The following is a 23,260-nucleotide window of genomic DNA, read 5'->3' as shown; positions in this document are numbered from 1 at the left end:
TTTATTTATTTTTTTAAAAAAAGATTTTATTTATTTGAGAGAGAACGAGTTGGAGGCGGAGCAGAAGGAGAAGGAGAAACAGATGCCTCCTCCCTGAGCAGGGAGCCCGAGGGCTCCACTGGGGCTCAATCCCAGGGCCCTGAGATCATTACCTGAACCCAAGGCAGACGCTGAATCACCCATGTGCCCCCAAAACAAGCGCTTTAATGTGACAAGAGGAATGTATATCCTGCTTTGGGAGTTTTGAGGGAGGAGATTTAACCCAGCCTGGGTGGGAAAGATTCACGATGAAGGACGTATAGAAGAACTTCCTATCAAGCTGTGTGTTATAAACACTAATAATTTGCATTATGAGCTGAATTGTGTCTCCACCAACACTCGTTTAGTTTAAGTCCAATCGGTACTTCAGAATGTGACTGTATTTGGAGATGGTCTTTAAAAACCTAATTAAGTTAAGATGTGGTCATTCGGATTAAGATGTGGATATTGGCCTCATCCAATATGACCGATATCCTTGTAAAAAGAGGAAATTTGGACACAGCTGCATACAGAGGGAAGATGATGTGAAAACACGGGGAGAAGACAGCCCTCCGTAGGCCATCCACCTGTCAGGACCTTGATCTTGGAATTCCAACCTACAGAAGAACTGTGAGGCCATAAATCGGTGGTGTCAGTCTACCCCATCTCTACTACTTTGTTATGGCAGCCCAGCAAACATAAATTCTGTTTTCTTTTTCAGGATAAAGCTAAGACCTTTCTAAGTTAGAGGGAAGAAAATATGCAAAACCACTAACAGGGGAAGATCATAGCTTACTTGGGAAACTGTAAGTAATTCTGTGGGACCAGATTACTGGGCATGCTGGGGGGAGTAGGTGGGGGAAGAGATGTGGGGAATTTTGAGGAATGACGCTAGAGAGAGACGGAAGAGGCCAGCTCATGAGAAGAGCTTGTGTGCCAAATTAAATAGTGGAAGTTGGGGTGAAGACATGGAATTAAGGGAAGTCACATTAAAAGAGATCTCACATTGGAGTTAGCTCCCTCAAATCAAAGTTAATCATGGTGTACAACTCTTAGTTGTACTGATTAGTCGTCTAATCAGTTTTCCATGCAAATACCTATTATTTCATGATGACAATTACCAATTGTCTGCTAGATAGAGAAATAGTTTTTTTGAGAAATATTTTTAAGAGTTACATTAATCCTTCTCTGTCACAATATGTGTATCCCCCCAGAGCAATCTATTTCTTTACCGAATTTTATGGCAGTGTTCTTTCCTCCACTCCTTTATTCCAAGATTCAATGATTTATTCTCTCCAGGGCTTATGTTTTAACAATATCTGGAATTTGGGGGCACCTGAGCAGCTCAGTTGGTTAAGCGTCCACTGGTTTTGGTTCAGGTGTTGGTCTCAGGTCATGAGATTAAGCCTTGTATCAGGCTCTATGCTCAGTGCAGAGTCCACTTGAGGTTCTCCCTTACTCTCTCTCTCTCCCTAACCGCCCCCCCCATAAAGAAATAAATCTTTTAAAGATTATCTGGAACTTGTTATAGCAAATCTGTTGTGTTGGTGCTTATATAAATTGGATTTAGCTGGGACATTATTACTTTTTAAAGTTAGTATCTTTATTTCTCAAGTCATAGTATTTATTTGGCTTCTTTTAAGATTAATTTTTCTGATGTATAAGGCATGGGCGGCAGTTTATTTTTGTCGTTCTATCTGTAGTCTCCCTATTACCTTGTAATTCTTTCTTCTCCCATGGATAGAACAGAATTGTCATGCTCTAGTAAAATAAGGGGTAAGCTCCATGAAAAATAGATACACTTTTTCATCAGTATGTTACAAGGGCCTGATACATAATTGAAAATAAATGTATTTTGAGGGAAAATTGCAATTTGCTCTTAGTTCTCTATCAACAAACCCTTATGAGGCAGTTCTTGAGTGAGAGCAGTACCGCAGAATCCCCTGGGGGAACTTTTCCAACATGTACATGTGCTAGTTCCTCCCAACAGCAAATCTGGATTCTGAAAAAAACTTCTAATGTCGTTTTAATATCCACGGCTAACTGATGAGGGCAGAAGTTGTTGTTCCTTTCATCTCATTGTTTCTTCTGACCTGGGTACAAGGATGAGGAAATATGTTAGGTAGTGGGAGAAATGTTTTGGAAAAGGCGATTTTGCGTAGAGCTTTTCAAGGCATTCTGTTGCTGTTTGTATTCATTAGGCTGGTCTTCACTGAGATCAATGCTGTGTCCTCTTATCTTAAAATGGTGGTTCTGGAAGGATGGGAAAACCACAAGACTTAGAATCAAAAGCCCAAGGTTTTATTGCTTCCTTATTAGGGTTTTATTGATAACTTATTGCCCAATTATTAGGTTTGGGATCTCAAGCAAAACAGATAACTCTCTGAGCTTCAGTTTCCTCCCTGGTAAGGTAAGAGTAATCATGTCTATTTGAAAAATACAAGCATTTGAAGCCTGAACTGTTTTGACTAACTGTCGTACTTGAAGAGTACCACTTACCACTCTGACCTTGATGGCATGTATTGTCCTTTAAAGGAAAGTGCCGTTTATGGGGAAAAGAGGTGTGAAGTTCTCGGTAACAGACTTCCAGAGTTAGCAGTCTTCATGACTGAAACTGCTGCACGTTGATTTCTCTTCCTATAACTCAAATCAAGGGCAGTTGCTTTTGGCAATGGCAAACCGCTCCTTTACTGCCTCTTTAGGACATGGCAAGTCTCTGCTATGTCTTTTAAAGCCTTCATATTAGCAATTTGATGATTTGTAGCCACTAGAGACTTTTTTTTCTATATCTTTCTCAGAGAAATTTTTTTATTCCAAACAAATGAAACCACTTAAGCTAGTTTTCTGTGAATATGAGAAAATGATAGAAATTACAGGGCATATCATGGGGCCCAAGGTAAAAAGGTGCTGTTGGGCCTCAAAAGGATCCTGGACCAAGAGCTAGAAAGCCACGAGAGCTGAGCAATGCTATAAAACACCAATATCCTATATGTTTGGGGGTGCTTTGCAATGATGACCCCCCTTTAAAATAGGGAATATGACACAGAAGGACAGAGAAGTTGATCCATTAAAAAACAAGGAGGTGGGATCCCTGGGTGGCGCAGCGGTTTGGCGCCTGCCTTTGGCCCAGGGCGGGATCCTGGAGACCCGGGATCGAATCCCACATCAGGCTCCCGGTGCATGGAGCCTGCTTCTCCCTCTGCCTGTGTCTCTGCCTCTCTCTCTCTCTCTGTGACTATCATAAATAAATTTAAAAAAAAATTAAAAAAAAAAACAAGGAGGACATCAAAAGACTTGACTATTTGGCTGTCAAGCCATGAACATTAATATTCTTTAAAATCATATTTTAAAATTTACTTTTAATTTTTTATGTATTTTAAAATTAATGAATACTAGAAAATAGGAAAATAGGAAAAAGTAAATAAAATCTCCCATTTTCCTATCATCATAACACAGAACTGTTTGCTTTTTTTGAAGCATGTTTTCTGGTGCATTCCCCCCCCCCCCCCCCCCGCCCGCCCAAGATACCAACATGAGAGCAGGTAACCTTGTTTAGGGGTTGGAGTTGTATCCACAGGAACTCCTTTCTTATGAAGTCCTATGTCTTTGAATTCCTTCATTCATGGCATTCAAGAGAAGCTGCTATAATTTAAACCTAATTTGTTTGTGAGTCTGCTCTGCTCTATCAGTGAAGAAAGACATTGATGTTTGGCTGGAGTGGTATGAATTCTTATGGAAGAGGGAGGGAAGGCTCTCTTAGGATCCAATGTGGAAAGAGCGCCTACTGGGACCATGACTCCAGGGTCCCAGCCGGCACAAGGCAGTGCCAGAGAGTGTCCATGGGACAGCTGGTAGTGAAACTGCCCAGGGCTTTAGGGAAATGTACAGGAGAAACAGGGCCACCAAGTGTTGAAGAGACGTGGGGTGAACTCTTTAGATAGATATTTAGGTAAAAAATCAGAGGAAAAAAAAAACGAGACAGAAAGGGTAAATCCAGCAGACCTGGTATAGGATAGGAGTTCTAAAAGACACAAAAAGATATGTCAGGAAGAATATTATCAGACATAACAGAAGAAAACATCTCAAATTAGAGAAGAGACACAAGAATTAAGCTAAAAAGAATACATAGATTTCGAAAGAGGATGTAAGAAAAAAATGACCCATACCTGCACACATTCCAGAGGGTTCAGTTACTCCCAGAAAGAAAAAAAATTTCCAATATCAGTAGTTTCCCTAAAATATAGACCTGCAAAACCTGGGCAACCTGAGTCACCAAAAAAAAAATTTATCTAAGCTCCAATAATAGATGGAAACAAAATTAAGGGAGATTTTATCCGATCTTTGAATCATGCTCTATGTGGTGGAAATGATTCATGCTTGCTTCTCTGATAGGATATAGTGGATGAACCTCTGTCTCTTTGTCTGCCTCTCCTAAGGCCAGTGGTAAGGGAGGTTGGGTGCTTTTTATTTTTCATAATTGAAACAAAAAGATCCTCATCATCAAAGTAGAAAATAAGTGGGACTTTACTGAAAAAAAAATCCAAATAAACCCTTTTGACTAGTATTTCTCTCTTAGAGTAGCAGCAGGTCTTTCTGCACTGTCCTGCAAAATGAACCAGTTAATTAAGAGCCTGAGAAGAAGCCCTCAACACAGAAAACAGGTACTCAAATAAATACTTTGCACATACTTGTTCACAGCACTATTATTTGTAAATGGGCAAAAGGTGGAAACACTGAAATATTATTCAGCCATAAAAAAGGAAGAAATACTGTTGCATGCTACGGAGTGGATGAAACTTAGGAAAGTCATGCTCAGTGAAAGAACCTTTGATTCCAAAGGTCAGATAGTGTATGATTCTATGTATATGAAATATCCAGAATGGATAAATCTATTGAGACAGAATGTGGATTTCTGGGGGGTGGTAAGGGGGGTAACAGGGAGAAATTGCATAATGGGTATGGGGTTTTACTTTGAAGGGATGGAAATGTTTGGAACTAGATGAAGTGGTGGTTGCACAACACCGCGAAGGTACTAAACATCACCAAGTTGTCGCTTCAGACAGTGAACTTTACGTTACATGAATTTCACTTCAATAAATTACTAAGAAAACAATCACGTTGAAGAAACACTTGAGATAGGCTTTCAGCAAATTTTCTCCAACCCGAGGAAGCTATATTTCATCAGATGGGAACGTTTGATCCATTTTTGCCTGAAGTTTCATGATAACAAAACTTCTTTCTCCGAGGACAGATGCATTACCTGTTCTAATCACTTTGCACTAAATGTGGTCTCTGTGGTGATAGAAGTCATACCAGCAATTGGCTGGGAGGGAAAGGTCTGATTGGATGAGAAAACTTTTCAGGAGATGGAATGTCCTATATTTTGAATAAGAGAGTGGATGGAGGGATGTATGTATTTGTCAAAAATTCATCAAGCTGTCCATTTAAAATCAGCATATTTTATTAGATGAAAATTATATTTCAATAGCTGTGATAAAATGAAAAATCAAAAGGAAATAAAATAAGCATGCAATGCATTATTATGGTGACGCTTAGGAAAAATAAAACTCGGAGACACTAAAACATGCTACCTCTGGTGAGTGGGACTTGGGAAGCAGTGTTGGGGGGACAATTGAGTTTCACTGTATATACAAGTTACTCTATTTACTGTGTGCAAATATCAGGGTTGGGTTTTGTTTGTTTTGGTATCGTGAAGCCAAGAGAGGGACTCAGGGTCGGAGTGAGGTCCTGAAGAGGAGGAGCTTGGATACAGAATTTTGATGCTGGGGCATCAACCGTGGCTCTTGATGTTGAACCGAACATTTGGGAAGGACACCATTCAGGAGGCTAGGACCGCATGGCCCATGACCCACCTCCACCTGTGCGGAACAGGGCAGCCTGCCCCTCTGGTCAACAATCTTTATCTGCTTTGTACATCGAGTCCAGCCACTGTGGGATGGAGACCATCACACCGCCCGTGTTTGAGGATTTCTCCACTACACAGACAACAATCACTCTATAGGTACTTTGAATCCGTGCACTTGGTGTAGTTCTGCTCCCATTTGGACCTTTAGCTGCTATACTGCAGGATATTGATGAAGGTGGGAGCAAGCCCAATTTGGGGATGGGCGTGGGACATCTAGAATAGCTGAATCTGGGGATTAAGGAAGTCAATATTTTTGCTTTACTTAGGAAATTTTATTATTTTTTATTTTTTTATTTTTTTTAATATTTATTTTATTTTGGAAATTTTATTTTATTTATTTTATTTTTTTATTTAGGAAGTTTTAGACGAGTAAGATAATTTTGATGATGTGTGAATTTCTAGAAGTAACTTATTATTATTATTTTTTAAGAGAGTGCAAGTGCATGGAAGCCAGATTAGGGGAGGAGGGGCAGAAGGAGAGGGAGAGCGAGAGAACCTTAAGCAGGCTCCATGCCTCCCCGCCACACACACAGCGTGGAGCTGGAGGTGGGGCTCAGTCTCACCACCCTGAGATCATGATGCCTGCAGAAATCAAGAGCCCGCTGCTGAGCCACCGAGCAACCCAGGGACCCTGAGAAGTAACTTTATGGAAAGGGGGAGCTTTTACCCGAGTGGCAGATCAGTGAGGAAGGAGGTAAAGGTTATGACCTTATGTTTTCCATGTTGCCAATGTTTACTGATTTCATGTTGAGCTCTATTCATTGGAGCCAACTTCATAGAAATAAGGAAAAAAAAAAACCCCTCCTAGGGTATTATTGGCATATAGATTTTTGACACTGATTCTTTGGATTGAAGTATAGAATAAAATAATTGTTGCCTTTTTTTCAAATTCAAATTCAATTTACTCTAGCCTTTAATTTCAATACACCATATATCTTGATGTTTATGGAACCCTTTCCTCGGAGAAATGATAATCGAACAGTTTTATTTCTCTGTGTGTGTAGTGTAACCTGTCGAACCTGGTGTGAGGCAACTGAAGACTGTAACTTGAACAGTATGAAAGAGTTTTGCTGCCACCTAATGGAAAAGTATCATATTTTTTATTATTCTGCAATAGACAACTTTCTTTTTACCTCATTGAATATTCATGTCAAAACTACATTCATTATTTTATTAAATATACTTCAGTTGGGAATGAGTTTCTTCATTTCTATTAACTCTAATGTTTTTGGGGTGCACGTGCTGTGTATGTGTGTTGTGGTAATGCAGGGGGTATGACGGAATGAAAAATTAGTTTGATTAAGTTTTAATCTAAGCATCATGATTCATTTTCTATGATTTTCTTCAAGTGAAATTTGCTAAAAACTTAAGGATATTATAGGTGGGTTATGAATATTGAACTTCTCTGCTCAATGAACTTTAGGCAATTTGGATAATCCTATTAGTGAAAAGAAGAATTATCTATAATATGAAAGGATGGTAGGGAAAAAAACAGTAAAACATATATATGGATAGATAGATAGATATATTTACCTAGTAAGCTAAAAATATTCCAAGTTGCCTTTTTCTTCTTATAATCTACTTTTCAATGTCCTTATTTAACATACACATAGGAATTATTATTATTATTATTTTTAAAATATTCTTTTTCTTTTTAAGATTTCATTTATTTATTCATGAAAGACACAGAGGAGAAAGAGAGGCAGAGACACAGGCAGAGGGAGAAGCAGGCTCCATGCAGGGAGCCCAATGTGGGACTCGATCCTGAGACTCTAGGATCACGCCCTGGGCCAAAGGCAAGCGCTAAACCACTGAGCCCCTCAGGGATTCCCTATTATTATTATTTTCGTCTCTTTTGCTCACTGACCAATGCCTGCCTGGTGCATTCTAAGTATTAATAAATGTTTATTGGATGAATAGTATTTATGTGACTACATAAATTCTAAAGAATAGAGAAAAGAAAAAAATTTACCACCACCCTAACCTATGAGGATTGCAAAGTTTTGGTCGCAAAATATCTCATCTACATTATCATTCTGGAATATTCCTAAAACCCTAAGGATCTTCTCCCAATCGCTCTTTTCCTTTGGGCTCTAGTATTTCTATATCCACTCTCTGGGAATATGAGGAATGGTTGCCCCGGTATATTAAGACCCTTTTCCCAATGGACCCATAGAATCTCCTGGCCCCACTATTCCTTTTTCTTCCACAACACCATCATACCCAATTTTCTAAGAATATGTGACTTTGAAAAAAATATCTTTCCTTCTCATTTTGAAGAGACAGATGCCGAGTTTGTATGATTCATGAAAGACATTGATTAGGAAGGTTACCCTGGTTTTTAGCTTTCAGTCTACCACCATCCCTGGAAATCCTTCACACCTTAAAAAAAAATGCATTCTTTCCTTTATTTGTTTCTAATTAAACGGAAATGACAGAAGTATAGGGTATGTCTCAGGAGTTAGATTTTTGTGTCAAAAATACATTAGTTTTAGACATTGGTGAAAAGTTAAGAACATCCTAAATACATATGATCATTACCTATTTTGAAAAGTCTGATTTCCATATAACAAGTAAGACCTTTTTTTTAATTGAGATATAATTGACATATAGCATTGTATCAGTTTCAGGAATAGGACTTCTTCCTTTAGATTGAAGGCAATTACAAAATATTTACAAGGTCAAAGGGTCAAAGTTCAGTTCTAGTTAACTTGACGTTTCTCTTGAATCCCACATGTTAAGGCATCTAAATACTTAGGGCTTCCCTGAGATGGGCCTTTATGAATGCTCTCCGTTCCACTTCCTAAAGATGTCTGGCCAGTCATGTCTCCTCTCCTGCTCTGCACTCCCTTTTTCAACACTTTCCAGTCAAAACTACTATATTCTCTTGAGAAAACTGTGCCACTTCCTACAGGAAAGGGTTATCAGTGCCTGGATCCACCCGAGTCTGATATCCTGGGCCTCAGTCTAATGGACGTTGACATTCATTAATGCTCAGTCTCATAAGAGACAGTGAATATAAGTCCTTTTTAATCCTTTCGTAGCAAGAACTGTGGGTTTGCTGATCTCTGTATCAGTGGGCTTATTATCCAAAATATCTTTTGCTAAGGCAAATGGCTAGGAGTGGTTATGGGAGGTTAAAATATAGGCTTTAGCATTCAGCTATGGAAGACAATTTTCTTTATTTTGATATGTTGCTGCATGCCTGCTATTTTTGCTACTGGGATATTTGGGGATGGGCATAAACATCAATTTTAAGTAGCTCATGCTCTTCTGTTTTAAAATGGCCTCTCTGGGTTAAGTTGAGCATCTCTTACACTAATCTCAGTCTTTCATATATTCTCTTCTTCCTTTTACAAAATTTACCTCAAGGTCAAAGAGGAACATCAGCTTTGCACTTTCCCTTTATCCGTGCTTCCCACGGACCTTGGGTTGGGTTCTTTAAACATCAAATCCCACTTTCATAACTTTAACCACATTAGTCTTTTGATGACACACTTGCAGCTCACTAGGGCCTCCCTTGAGGACTCCATGTCCACTGCTGCCACTTCTAATGTGCCCTCAGGTGGTATAACTTGTGTTCTGTTCTTTTGGTATTGACATGGTATGGAGATTGCTTCTCATGAACTTGGTCACCTCTTCCATCTGGCCCAGATCCTGTCTTTACTCTTTCTGGCTGTATGTATTCCCTAAGATCCAGCCATGACTCCAATTCAGTCTCTTAACATGGGACATTGACCTCAGAGCTCTGTGCTATAAATTAACTTCCTATTCATCTGAATCCCCCTCACCCTGGGTAAGCTCACTTCATGTACTTAAAAAGAATTTTTATTTAAATTCAATTAACATATAATAGAATTAATGGTTTCAGAGATAGAGGTCAGTGATTCATCAGTCTTCTATCACACCCAATGCTCATTACATCCCATGTCCTCAATGTCCATCACCCAGTTACCACACTGCCCCCCTCACCAGCTACCCTCATTTTGTTTCCTATGAATAAGAGTCTCTTATGGTCTGTCTCCCTCTCTGATTTCATCTTGTTTTATTTTTTCCTCTCTTCCTCTAGGATCCTCTGTTTTGTTTCTTAAATTCCACATGAGTGAGATCATATGATATTTTTCTTTATTTGACTTATTTCTCTTAGCATGATATCCTCTAGTTCCATCCACATCATTGAAAATGGCAGGATTTCATTGTTTTTGATGACTTAGTAGTAGTCCATTGTACATATATACCAAGTCTTCTTTATCCATTCATCTGTCAATGGACATCTGGGCTCTTTCCATGGTTTGGCTATCATGGACATTGCTGCTATAAACATTGGGGTGCAAGTGTCCCTTTAGATCACTACATTTCTATCTTTGGGGTAAATACCTAGTAGTGCAATTGTTAGGTTGTAGAGTAGCTCTATTTGCAAGTTTTTGAGGAAACTTCATACTGTTTTCCAGAGCAAGTCTACTAGCTTGTGTTCCCACCAACAGTGTAAGAGGGTTCCTCTTTCTCTGCTTCCTCACCAACATCTGTCATTTCCTGACTTGTTAACTCTCTACCACACATAGGAAGTACTGGATTGCTTCTATGTTAATCAGGAAACAAAAGGGAGATGTGGGGACATCCTACCCCACATATCTAGACCCCTTTCCCTGCTTTTGCTGTTCTACCATTTCCCAAATTGTGAGGTGGAATGCTAACTTAGTTGTTCTCAACTTATTTGGAGTTTTAGAATTTTTGTCAATCGCTGGATTGAGGCCTTTTCAAGTACCTACAGCTTTCTTATCTTGGAATTGTCTTATCTAAATTTCTCTTCTTTTTCCCTCCACCTCCCATCCCACCTCCCCATCCCCACCTACCTCCCCAACACTTTCCTTCCCAATCATCTATTCAAAACCAATAGGCTCATATGATAACCCAAATCATGTGATAACCTAAATCTTCTCTGCCTGTATCTTATAGGAAAATTTTATATTCAGACCTCTGAGCTTGATATACCTAGGCAGACTTTGGATCTTAGAGCAATCCTACCCTTGTAATAAAGCTTGACTTTTAAGAGTATTTCCTTGCTATGGACTCAAAAATTTAAACTTCGAGCTTAGAAAGAAACAATGACCTCTTTCCTTTTGGCTCTTACTACTCTCTCTTTTTTAGGTCATTGAACCTTATGCCTTAGCCTTAGTGGTAGAAAAAATGGTCTTTATTAAAGAAAGAAGAAAAATAGATTAATACAAGGGGAAAAGATGATGTGAGGTATTTCAAAATGCTTTCATTTTCAAAACTTTTATTTACATATTTCTTAGGGCACAAAGGAAACCATATCGAGGAAAGAAATGTCCACATTACCAAAGCTTTGGGGTACCCTTGATATAATAGGTCCCTAGTAATATGCTGAAGAGATGGGCAAAATCACAGAAAAGAATGTTTGCAGTGGTTGCTACTGCTGTTACACGGAGAATGGCAAGGCCTGGATTGCATTGTTTTGCTTTTTTGTTTTGTTTTGTTTTTTGTTTTTGTTTTTGTTTTGTTTTGCTTTTGAATCACATTCAGATAGAAGAGATAGATGGGGGTTAAAAGAGTATAGATGTATAGCTAATTCTGTTTATATCATATCTATATATCTTATATACAGCTTCTATTATAATCATAAAGTAAGCACAACTTTGAGTCAAAATGTAAATAAAATTTAGTGATAATATAAAAACAATAATAATTTTTATTTGTATAGTAGTTGACAAAATGCTTTTTTCATTATGTCGTATAGAAGCTTCAAAACCTTTTGAGTTCAGAATTAAAAGTCCTATTTCACAGATGAGAAACAGAATCAGGGGTATTAGGTGCCTTTCTCACATGTGTAACTAATCAGCATCAGTGCACGAATGGTGTTTATCCATATACAGTTGTTGCTGGTGTTGGTTAAATCATCCAATTATACTTCTACTAACAAGTGATATAGTTAATAATCATAATAATACCCTTATCTCTTTTCTACATGACAACCCTTTGCCTATTTGAAGGCTCTCATTATGTGCTTTCATCTTCTCTGGTTGTCATATCTATCTTAGTTTTGATCAGAAAGAAAGGAGGTAAAGAAATCTTGTAGGGAGGAGATATCCAATACAGCGGAAAGAATCCTCATCAAAGGAAGAATAATAATAGGAGTGTGCAGAACCGGGAGGCTGAGTCCAGAAGTTCTACTTCGAAGGCATTATAACTGCACTTAGAGTTATTTCTCTTGATTTTTTCCTCCACTAGAACAAGTTAAATAGAATCTTAGAATCGGGAGTAAAATGTCATTGGTAGAACTATTCAGAGCTGGAATTCTATAACACCCAGTAAATATTTAACCATCAGTTCTCAGTGGACAAAAAAAATGCCCTTGTTTTTAGTGTTTGCTGATTTTTGTGGTGTAAATATGCCATGATGGCCAGTTTAAACCTACTGAAATGATCTCACCGACCATGGAGTTTGGAAGAGATCCTAGCAATTATGTCTTGTGAGCCGGTACAAACCAGTTTAAGAAACTGTTGGCAGGCTGATCACAATCCTAAAATGTTACCTAGCCTTAGCTAAGAATATTTTTAGTGTCCAACATTACTATTCCACTATTTATCAGTTCTAATTATTGTAATTCTTTTCCTGATCTATCTTCTAAAATTACCTTTGGTCCACTTTAACTCACTGGCCTAGTTCTCCTTGTTTACTATCATCTTAAATCTTTTCTTCTTCAAGATATGTATTCTTTACTCACTAAGCCAATACATATATGACATTTTCCAGAGGCCAAACCACCCTGACAACCTGCTTTGATGTTATTCCTCATTATTACTGTTCCTTTGTGAATTTAATATTTATAACTGACTACATAACACAGAACTGTTCTACAGAACAGCAGAACTGTTCTTTCTCTTTAAATAGACATATCTAATATATAATATGGCTGTAGTGTTCTCTTCTTTCTTTCTAATTAATTAAATAATTAGTTTTTAGCAGTCACATGATATAATTTGGTTTTACTTTTGAGCTTGTGATCGACAGTCAAAAATCCCCTTGGTCTTTTTCATAAGGGTGGCTGTTTTTACGTGTCTTCTCTGTCCTAATCAACCAAACTATGGAAATTTAGCTTATAGATTATCTAGCCCAAGCTCCTCATTTTAGGGATGAGGGAACTAGAGATCACAGAGGTCTATTTATTTAAATAAGACTACATAACTTTGGGGTACCTGAGTGGCTCAGTCAGCTAAACGTCTACCTTCAGCTCAGGTCATGATCCCAGGGTTCTGGGATGGAGTTCCACATTGGCTCTGTGTTCAGCAGGGAGTCTGCTTCTCTCTCTCCCTCTGTGCTCTTTCCCCACCCCACCCTCCTCAAATTAAAGACAATTTTTTTTTAAAGACTATATAGATTTTTGGTGATAGTCAGGTCTAGAATCAGATCTTATGGTTCCTAAATCTATACTCATTTCCTTCCATTTTATTATTTCCTCTTACTCTTAGAATACTATGAGGCGGGAAGAGCAAAGTCTAATAATCCTATTTGATACATGATGAAACTTGGAGTCAGGAATACCAAGTGATTTGTCTAAGACACATGGGCAATAATGGCAACTGGATTTTTGAACCTAAGTGCAAGGCTATTATATATCATATTTTCAGGTATAGCCCTTTATATTAGAATATAGGATAGTTTTAATTTTGACTCTGTCATTCAGTTTAACTGTCCATCCCATTTGCCTGTCATTTTTAACAGTATAAAGCATAGGTGTCTATGAGCCAGGGTCCTGGCAAAAAACAGAAGCCAACTCAGATGTTTCAAGGGACTTTAACAAAGGAATTGTATTGGTTTTTCAGGGCTGCTATAGCAAATTCCACAAACTCAGTGGCTTAAAACAAAAGAAATTTATTCTTTCACAGTTAAGGATGCCAGAAGTCCAAAACATGAGATGGTTCCTTCTAGAGGCTCTGGAATAGGAAAAAACTGTCCATGCTTCTGCCCTAGCTTCTAGTGTTTGCCAGTAATTCTTGGCATTCACTGGTTTATAGAGGCATCTTCACATAATCTTTGTGTATCTTTCTGTGTCCTCTCCTCTCTTATAAGGACATCAGTGGGCTCAAGCCTCACCCTAAATCCTGGATGATTTTATCCTCAGATCTTTAATTACATCTGTAAAGATCCTATTTCTAAATAAGGTCATATTCTGAGGTCTGGGTGAACATGAATATTTGACCCATTATTGGTACTATTTACAAAATTGTGGGTAGAATAAGGAAAGAAGGAAGATGAGAAGTCCTTACCAGGCCAAGGCTTGAAGGGCAAGAAGAAAAAATTGTGTCCCAGGACCTCAGTGAGCAGGAGCAGTGAAGGGAGGAGACCACTGTGGGAATTTATTTTTTTTATTTTTAATTTTTTTTCCACTGTGGGAATTTAGCTGTAGAGGGATGCAGGCTCTGTTAGGACTCTGGGCTCAGAACAGATAGAGAACAGGAAGGAACCCTCCAGCCACTTCTTTCAGTCTCCAGTCTCCTTCAGATGAGTCCCATTAGCCACATCCAACCAGAAGCCAGATGTATTAGTTTCCTATTATTGCTATAAAAGTGACATAAGCTTGATGACTTTAAACAATTCCAATTTATTATCTTACAGTTCTACAGGTCAGAAGTTCTACGGAGGGCTCATTGGATTAAAATCAAGGTGACAGCAGGGATTGTTTCTTTCTGGAGGCTCTAAGAGAGTATCCACTTCCTGGCCTTTTCCAGCTTTTCGATGCCACTTACATTCCTTTGTTCATAGCTCCCTTCTCCCATCTTCAAAGCCTGCAATGGCAGACTGAGTACTCACATAGCATCAATTTGGCCTCTTTTGCTACATAAGGTGACATATTCACTGGAGCCAGGGGTTAGGATGGAGACATCATTGGGAGGGACCATTCTTTTGTCTATCCTATCCATTGACAGTCGGTAGGCTTCAACCTCCTGGGGAGTGTTGGATCCAGATTATGCGGGGATGAAGCTTAGACAGTTAGGAGGTCATCTGTAGAAAAATAATTCAAAAGTGACTTTGGCACAAGGCTCAGACAGGGCGACAGCTGAGAGTCCCTGAAGCTGAAACTTCATTAGCTCCCAAGTAAATCAGCCTCTGCTGCTAGACACAGAGCAGGGCAAAGCGGGGCAGAGTATGATCTGGGGTGGGGGTGGGGCAAATGAGCAAGAAGCAGAACAGCATGCCTTCTGAGTTCCTCCAAACAGCTTGTTTAAAAGTTTGATTTGTTTGGAATCTGCTGGCATTTCATCAGTGCTTGTGCTTCAGGGTGATATCAGTCTTCTTCAACCAGTCCTAATCAGCTAATATTTGATCATTTTGTTCAGGAGGATAGCATGAGAGAGGGTCAAGAGCTCTGTGAAATTGATTTTTACTATTCCTTCACAGAGCTTGAACTTCACTCATTTATTCCTCTTTCTGCATTTAGGCAAATATGCTATTGGGTTGGTGCATTCCTGCTCAATACCATTCTTTAGCCTTTGAAGGCAGTGTAGATTTTACTGACCCCTTTCTCTCCAGTCTTCCCCTCAGATGACCTGTAATAAGTTGTTCACTCAATAATCCAGAGAACGTACCACTGAATCTAAGACTTTATAATCCAAAGTTCAAGCTTATTGTCTTGCCAATGGAAATCCCACCTAGCCACAGCCTATTCAATTCTAAATTTGCTTTTTTTCTTGTGACTATTCAGTGAATTTGATACAGAATTTTCCTTCTAGACCCCCTCAGTTCTAGGACTTTACACTGTAGTCATATGACAGCAAGTCAGCAGTTCAATTCCAATATCTGCCCCAACACTGCCCAGGGACTTTCTAACAAGAACTAAGACTGTTATTAGTTGTATTATTACCCAAGTAGAATAAAGAGGAACTACATTAATGAGAAGAGAGAAGTGAAGAATACCAATTGCCCATGTCTTGGTAGTTAAAAAAAAAAAATGGAAAAAAAAAAAAAGGAGTAAACTCCACTGTAGAGTTTACTCTATGAAAATAGATCTACTTCCTGAAGAAAGTTTTGTTTTCAGGGTATTTTCTTGCTTTATTTGTTTTATCTCTGTAAGTCAGATGAACTCCCTAATTGTCAGAATTGTACCAACCTTCCAATGGGAGTTGCACTGAAAACAGGAAAAGTAAGAGAATTAATCATATTGATAGATTGAAGATGTTAGCATGCACAATCTAATGATGGTCATTCTGGCTAACGTTCTTTCTCAGTTTAAGTCCATTCAAGGGGCAAGTCACAATGATAAAGAAGTTAAGTGTGGGTCATTTCTAAACTCACAGTATGGGTTCTGTTTATTATAACCTATCAACCAATATCTTCACTTGATATTAATATCTTAAAAAAGAGAGATTTCTGATTTTGTATAGAACATTTCTTAGGTCTTTTTCTCCAGATGCCTAAACAAATATGAAAGGAAATGGTTAGACATGGAATAAAAATCAAAGGAAACTCAGGGAAGGGGAACTTAAAATGAAAGTAAGGTTTATTTGAAGGGCTGGAACTTTCCAGAAATTCATTGCCTGACCTAATCTAGTCCATGGAGCACAACTTCATCTTGGATTCAACAGCGGCACCAACATAAAATGCTTCTTTTACATGTCCTATGCAAATCTTGAATACTGAAAGAGCTTGATTGGCTTGATGACTCTATCACTTATTGGCTGCGTGATCTTGGGTAAGATACCTAAATTCTTTAAACCTCTATTTTCTAAGATTTAAAATGGGGATCATATTATCCTCCTTAAAGTGCTGTAAGAATTAGTGGTAACGTGTGTAAAATGCCTATCCCTACTGCAGGCAATTATGGTGCAGTATTAAAATATTACATTTTGCATAGAAATTCATAATTATTTTGTGTAACTCTTTTCTTGCATATTTACTTTTAAATTAGGACTTAAAAATAACCTCTGGCTGAGGAATTGTATGCATTTGTTTGTTAGTGGAAGTGATTATTTGGGGTGAAATACATCTTTCTCAATCTTTCTCAGTCAAAGGGGTTTTCCTTTGAGGATATGGTCTGCAGCTGTTTATTAAAATGTGTCGAAGGATCAGAAGAAAAGGAGGGCTCAGTTGTAGCTACATTTTACATGGCATATTCTAAAATTCTTAGTCTTCAAACTCCTGGGCCACTGGTAATTTTTGAAGTACTTTGTGGAAGAGTAAAACTATTTCCGGCAATATTTGGTGTAAATACAAAGGGTATAAATACTTCAGGGAAACAAGAGTGTGAACATAGAATCATTACAGCGAATGAGAACAAGGAAGGTCACTCCTTGATTTTCTAGGTTTTTCTGAATAAGTTAGAAGATGTCATAAAGCTCTATTTTCGTTTCTTCATCTATAAAATGGGTGTGTGTGTGTGTGTGTGTGTGTGTGTGTGTGCGTGTGCATAAATCTCTTCTTCTCAGGTTCCACATTTGTAATACTTTGTGAATTCCCCTGTGGTGGAGTCTCTCCTGGATGTCACCAAGATCAGTTCTTTCCTTTGTTATGAAAAGGACTCCTGAGTTTCAGCAGGGCACATCGTGGCCTGACCAGCCATTATGAGGGTTCCCAGTTTCCCTTACAGACTTGATTCTGACCACGAGGATGGGGGAAAAAAGTGATGTGTGCCACCAGAATGGGACCAAACTGGCACAAGGCCAGGCACATTGGTCCAGGACTGGAAGTCCCCTTTGAAAGTGGCAGATGGCTCCCACCAGTTCTGAGACCTCTGCTCTCTGTATGATTCTAGAAGCACAAGATTAACACCCTCACTGAAGCCACCATATGTGAGGTCTCTGCCGTGGAAGCTTCGCTTGTGCCCTACTCATCCAACCCACAGAGGAACCCAGCATAGCCCAGAGAGACACTAGGCAGTTTCTAGACACACATGGGGTGGGGTCTAGACCACCCAATGTACACCACTGACAGCCAGTGGGGGCCATCAGAAAGGCTAGAGATCTCAAAACGTTCCAGAGATTTTTATTGAGCCGTGGTTTCTAGGCCTGAGCAGTGCCAACACGTTAACCATCTCACTTCTCAGCAACTATTAGAACAACTGTTGCCTCTTGTTGCCATGACTTCGAGATGGAGACTGACCGCACTACTAACAGCTCTTCTTTGAGTCCCGGATATTGCCCTGTGGCTTTTTTGGCATGGGCCGCCCAGAATTATGCCCGTCTGCCCTCTTGCTGCTTACCTGGTGCATGGTCCCCCAACTAACCTGAACTGCTGACTTTGCAGTTTGTCCTTTGGAACTGCCTGGAAAGGCAAGTCCTTATCCGTGTTCTCTGGCATTAAATATTAGGCTATATTTAAGGGAGTCACTTTTTGAGTGGCTCACATTTAATTGAAATTTAGGGAAATGCCTTCTGTAGGAAGTTTGAGATTTGTAAACCCAGGCCCTGGTTAATAGTCCTGCCGATCATGTGCAAGAAAGGGAAATTTTCTTGCAACAATAGAAACTGGCGACTATCGAGTATTTTGTAAAATGACATGTCACAGTAATCCCATGATGTTTCAGGTTGTTTTCCACCTCTTAGTTACTAAATCTTACAGAGGACTTGATTGATTTACCAGCTCATCTTAGACGTCTAAGCTGATGTTCCTGTTGCACTTCAAATACCGTCATTGCTCTTCCTGGCTCTTCTTCCCAAATAGCTCTTCTGATCTCTCCAGAAATAGGTCTACAGGATTTTTTGTTGTTGTTTATTTGTTTGTTTGTTTTTAGTCATATATGTTGCCTCCATAGCCCATTGGTTTATTTATTTATTTATCTATTTATTTATATTTATTTATTTATTTATTTTAATAATAAATTTATTTTTTATTGGTGTTCAATTTGCCAACATACAGAATAACACCCAGTGCTCATCCCGTCAAGTGCCCCCCTCAGTGCCCGTAACCCAGTCACCTCCACCCCCCGCCCTCCTCCCCTTCCACCACCCCTAGTTCGTTTCCCAGAGTTAGGAGTCTTCCATGTTCTGTCTCTCTTTCTGATATTTCCTACCCATTTCTTTTCCCTTCCCCTCTATTCCCTTTCACTATTATTTATATTCCCCATTGTTTTCTATCTAGATTGTCTTGATTCCTAGACTTCCTATCTAAGATAGCTTTTTGAAAATAATCAGCCTTTAGCAAGTGAAATCTTTCCTCCTCTTTGACCTTCTTTTTCTATAGATGTTCTTGTGCATCTCTTAAAACAAATTCTTCCTTTCTTCCTTCCTCATATTGAGAGGCTTTGGGCCTGGGATATATATATATATATATATTCCTGCATATGCAACAAATTCCCTGGCTCTTCACTTGATGTGATGAGCACTGGGTGTTGTATGGAATTGCTGAATCACTATATTGTACACCTGAAACTAGTATAATGTTGTATGTTAACTATACTGGAATTAAGAAAAAAAATTCCCTGTGCTCCAATTTGACTCTTGTCATGGTATCACATTTCTGAGAATGGATACAGAAAAAAACTCTGATATATTTATGTAATGAGTATAATATATAACTATGTAAATATAAAAATTATATATATATATCAAACTACTTGGAACTGATCATCTGACCTGGACTATTTCAATACCTTCCAATTTATCTTCCTGCACCCATGGTTGGCTCTCCTACAATCCATTCTCACAAAGTAGCCTCAGTAATCCTTTGGAAATGCAAGTCAAATCATGTTTCTCCTCCACTCAAAACCTTCTAATGCTTCCAGCCAGAAAGAGCAATGAAGGTATTTGAAGTACAACAGGACCATCAGCCTAGATATCTAAGATGAGCTTTGTAAATCAATCAAAGCTTCTGTAAGACTTAGTAACAAACAGGTGGAAAACAAACAGAAACATCATGGGATTACTGTGACATGTCATTTTGCAAAATACTCAGTAGTTGCCAGTGTCTACTGTTGCTTCTAAACAGTCTTCCTATTTTTCTTCAAACACACTAAGAACGCTCCTGCCTCAGGACCCTTACACATGCTGTGTTCACCACCTGGGATGCTAGTCCTTCAAATATCTACATGGTTTATATTCCTTCACTGAATTCTCTGCTTAAATGTCTTTTTTTAAAACTTCTGTTCTTTGAAGCTTGTATTTAATTTTTTATTTGAGAGAGAGAGAGTGAGCATGCAAATGCACGTATGGCAAGGGGAAAGGGCATGGGGCGGAGGAACAGAGGAGGGATGAGAAGGAGAGAATCTCAAGCTGACTCCTGGCTGAGCGTGGAGCAGAGCATGGGGCTCAGTCTCACAACTCTGAGATCGTGACCTAACCTGAAACCAAGAAAGAGTTGGAGGCTTAATCAACCGAACCATCCGGCACCCCTCTGCTTAAATGTCTTAACAAGGAAGCCTTTACAAGGAGGCCTTTCCTAACCATTTACCAAAGTCCCCTTTGCTTTCTTCTCCTCCCACACAGAGCCTTTGCTTGTCACTGTCTGTTTCTCTCCATCGCAGCAGAGAATTTATCTAATTTGCTCAATTATCCACCCTTCTAGTGCCTAGAACAATACCTGACACGTGGTTATTGATTAAGAGATATTTAACACATTAAAAATAACTGAAGACTGGCAAACTATTTCCTGAAAGACATGTTCTTGCTTAGTCTACAAACCAGAGTTCGACATGAATTAAAGCCTGAAATAATTATTGGGAAAAAAAAATTGCCTCCAACTACTAAACATTTGTTTAGTACTCAATTGTGACATATGATACTTTATACTAAGTGATTGGGGATTTAAAGTAGAACAGAATAAATTTCTGTCCTTTAGTAAGGGCGACACATATGACTTGTGTATTATTTTACTTGATACCCAACGTTGTTATAGAGACAGGTAAGTTATTATTGTCCCATTTTACAAATAGGTAACTTAAATGTAAAGTTGCCTAAGTGACTTGCCTTAAGTAATACAAGTTAGTGAGAGGTCCGACCTTTGCTACCAGCTAGTTGACCTTACGTGGACCACTGTTCAGAGTTCCAAACCTTGTCTTCCTTCCACTCTATCACACTGCTGTTCTGCACATCCACTGTAGAGGCAAGATGACTCACAAGAGGGAGGAGAGGTTCACTCTCCTAGGTATGGATAGTTAATGGTACACTTTTAAAAATAGAATAATGATAATTTCATCCCCTGAGCCGGTAAGAATTGGCGAGGTTAAGCACATAACTTCCAGATCTAAGTTGTTAATAAAATTGTTTCTTTTTCATTTGTGCTATAAACTCAAACCTAGGTGATAGGAGGGCTTTGTCCACCAAGGTCACTTGAGACCCTGGGTTGACGGAAGCTCTGTTTGGACACCTGCTTCCATGATCACAAAGGCAACCTGCAAGTAGGGCTGTAGAGCAGGCACTAGCTGGTAGATGTTTCAAATCCACTCATTTTGCTGACCAGAAGTAGTCCCATGGCTGCGCCTAACTTTAGGTGAGCCAGAAGCGTAGAACATCGTTAATGATTATCACACCCACCTGCTGACAAATACACATAGACACAGACACACAGATGCTTGTTATGTTATTTTTTGGGGGGGGGGGAAGATGACTCACTTGTCTTCCCAAATCTTTGTGGCAAGCTCAGTGTTTCCTACCTGTGTTCACTTGTTGACTTCTCTGGAAGGGGCTTGTATAAAATCCAAGGAAACTGAACCCAGATGATAATGACAGGGAAACCATGTATCTTCTCCCAGGAATCTTCTCCTATCAGCAGCAATTTTGTGCCTTATTACACATTGAAATTTGTGTCTGCTTCTCAGTTTTTTAACTGATCATTTCTTACTTCTCTTTCTATATAGGGAGTTGTTGATAAAATAATAAAGCGTTTGATAGAAGGGAAAAAAGAGAATTGGACTGGTTTTTGTAACTGCATATTGTTCAAATCATGATCTGTTAAACATCACTCATTCTCTTTAGCATTACAGTTAGGAATATGAGAAATGAATGTAATGCCAAAAAGAGGAACTAAATCATGGTTTATGTAGCTCGGGCTCACTTAGAAGTAGAACACATAGAGAAGTCAGAGTACACAGAACGGTAATGCCTACAGTACATAAAAAGCAAATGGAGAGATTGACTCTTACAGATTATGTTCCTGAGCCATTATCAAAGGTAAATTTTTTCTCTACATTATTTAATTTGAACGATAAAACATAACATTACTTATATCCAGGGCTCGAAAGCACATAACTATAAATTTCAACTTAATTTTACATGTTTAAGTATTATCAACATTTAAACTTTAACCTACATTTTGTTCTAGAAGTTAGAAGAAGATAAAATTTTTAATGCTGTTTTTTAAATTGTTGGTCATGTTTCATTATGAGGCTTCAGTCAGTATGAATTTGGTAGACGAGAAAGGAAATGGGGAATTGAAGAACTGATATGTGAGACTCCTAAACAATATTCTTTTCTTGACCGTGCAGAGATGGTTTCAAGTTTTGCCAAAATTCATAGATGATTGGCTTGAGTATGTTTTCTCATTTTATAAAATGAAGAGGTATTACAATGAGTGGTACAAAGAATTGGTTGAAGATATGATTATTATATATGTAATGTTAAGAAATAGAACCTGTTTTTATATCATTCATTTAACTTTTTTAAAAAAAGCATAGACACGAAAGTTATTTTATTGATATATTTTTGGTAAAATGTATGCATTATAAGTTTGAAATTTTGAAAATTATGTTTCCTTAAAGTGAGGCATAGATTTGAATTTTATAATCTAATGTCAGGCATTTATTTCTCATTATCCTCTGCTGTAAATATATTTGCAACTTAGTGCTCATTTCATTTATCACATTGAATACCATTCAGGTAGGCCCTTGCATGCAGAGAAATGAGTTATTTAAAAATGAATACCGCTAAATAAATCACTTGAATTAGATATGAATGATATTAAATGCAGATTACTCAAATTCATATTTGTAAGTTTGACTTTTATTATTGTTAAAGTGTGATAAATATAATAAATTAGCACAACATTTTATAATGTTTTAAGGACAAAAGTGACAGAATGTTTTATTATAGCTTTTTGCTACTTTGTATTTTTAATATAAGCAAATATCAAAAATAAAAGCAATTAAGCAAAGACCCTTTTCAACTCACATAAAATTTTAGGGATGTGTGAAACACTATAAAATAGAATTCATGTTGTTATAATATGACATTAATATTATATTTTTATAGGTGTATGCTATCACAAAAGAAAGGAAAAATATAACTGCCTATCCATTATTACTTATTTTAAACAAAGGCAGCAAGAACTTCACAAAATATTTTTATAGTGCAGAACTTAAAATTTTTT

The 23,260-nt window shown here is 38.2% G+C and overlaps 1 protein-coding gene across 12 annotated transcripts in view; it reads left to right on the top strand.

Annotated features, from left to right (window-relative positions):
• TFEC (transcription factor EC) overlaps positions 1-23,260 on the top strand; it is a 220,753-nt gene that overhangs the window by 18,206 nt on the left and 179,287 nt on the right. For 6 of the 12 annotated variants that reach the window (XM_038557444.1, XM_038557441.1, XM_038557446.1 and 3 more), the window contains 2 exons: positions 740-824; positions 4,595-4,679. The gene's annotated coding sequence lies outside the window, so the exon portion shown is untranslated. Of the gene's footprint in view, positions 1-739; positions 825-2,370; positions 2,429-4,594; positions 4,680-23,260 lie in introns of all 12 variants that reach the window. The other 6 variants (XM_038557442.1, XM_038557448.1, XM_038557451.1 and 3 more) reach the window with 4 other exon arrangements.

Source organism: Canis lupus, chromosome 14 (genome assembly GCF_011100685.1).
Source record: "Canis lupus familiaris isolate Mischka breed German Shepherd chromosome 14, alternate assembly UU_Cfam_GSD_1.0, whole genome shotgun sequence".
NCBI lineage: Eukaryota > Metazoa > Chordata > Mammalia > Carnivora > Canidae > Canis > Canis lupus.
This window is presented reverse-complemented; position numbering and strand designations above follow the sequence as displayed.